Here is a 1238-nt window from a genome sequence, read left to right as displayed (position 1 = left end):
TAAAAAAATATGGGCAGAAGTAATAGCAGAAAATTTCCCAAATATGAGGAAACAATCTGACATTCAGGTAACGGAAGCATACAGAATGCCAAGGAACCTCAAAAGAATGAAAAACACACCGAAACATATAACAGTCAAGATCCCAGAAATTCAGCACAAGAATAATCTACTGAAAGCTGCTAGAGAAAAGAAGCAGATCACATTCAAAGGAAAAAACATCAGAATTACGGCCGACTTCCCTTCACAAACCATGAAGGCAAGAAGAGCATGGAGCAGAGTACTTCAGGTCCTCTATGAAAACAAATTCCAGCCAAGACTACTATACCCTGCAAAACTCTATTTCAAGTTAGATGCAGAAGTGAAATATTTCTATGACAAAGAACAGCTAAACAATTTCGTGATGATAAAGCCACCCTTACACAGGCTACAGAAAGATGTTCTAGAGAGGGACCAAAATGATCAGAATTCCACGAATGAGATCAGAAGCAACCAATTAAATAGGGTAAGCAATTTAACACAGGAGAAAAAGGAGTAAACGGTAACAGGTAAATAACATGGCAACCGTAAGTCAATACATCTCTATTATAACCATCAATGTAAATGGAATCAATTCACCAATTAAGAGAAATAGAGTGGCACACTGTGTTAGAAAACACTAATGCAACAATATACTGTATACAAGAAACACATTTAACTCATAAAGACATTCATAGGCTGAAATTCAAAGGATGGAACACAGTACTACATGCCCCAGGACATCACAAAAAAGCAGGGGTAGAATTCTATTCTCAGACACTCTCAACTTCAAACCAACAATCATCAAGCGAAATAAAGGAGGGTACTATATATTGGTTAGGGGAAAATTCAAGAGGAAGAGGTAACACTCATAAATATGTATGCACCAAAAACGGGAGCACCCAACTATATAAAGCAAGTCTTAATGGGCATGAAAAAATCTAATACCCAATACCACAATTTTAACAGGAGACTTAACACACCCTTATCTCCAAAAGATAGGTCAAACAGACAAAAACTAAGCGAGGAAATAACAGAACTGAACCAGAGTTTGAAACAAATGGACTTGGTGGACATATACAGAGTGTTCCACCCAAACAAAGCTGAACACACATTTTTCCTCAGCTGCACATGGGTCATTTTCTAAAACAGACCACATACTGGTCCATAGGAAATGCTTAAATATATGCAAGAAAACAGAAATTATCCCATGCACATTACGT

Source organism: Octodon degus, unplaced genomic scaffold (genome assembly GCF_000260255.1).
Source record: "Octodon degus isolate 3935 unplaced genomic scaffold, OctDeg1.0 scaffold00369, whole genome shotgun sequence".
In the NCBI taxonomy this organism is placed as follows: domain Eukaryota; kingdom Metazoa; phylum Chordata; class Mammalia; order Rodentia; family Octodontidae; genus Octodon; species Octodon degus.
Note: the sequence above shows the minus strand (reverse complement) of the source record.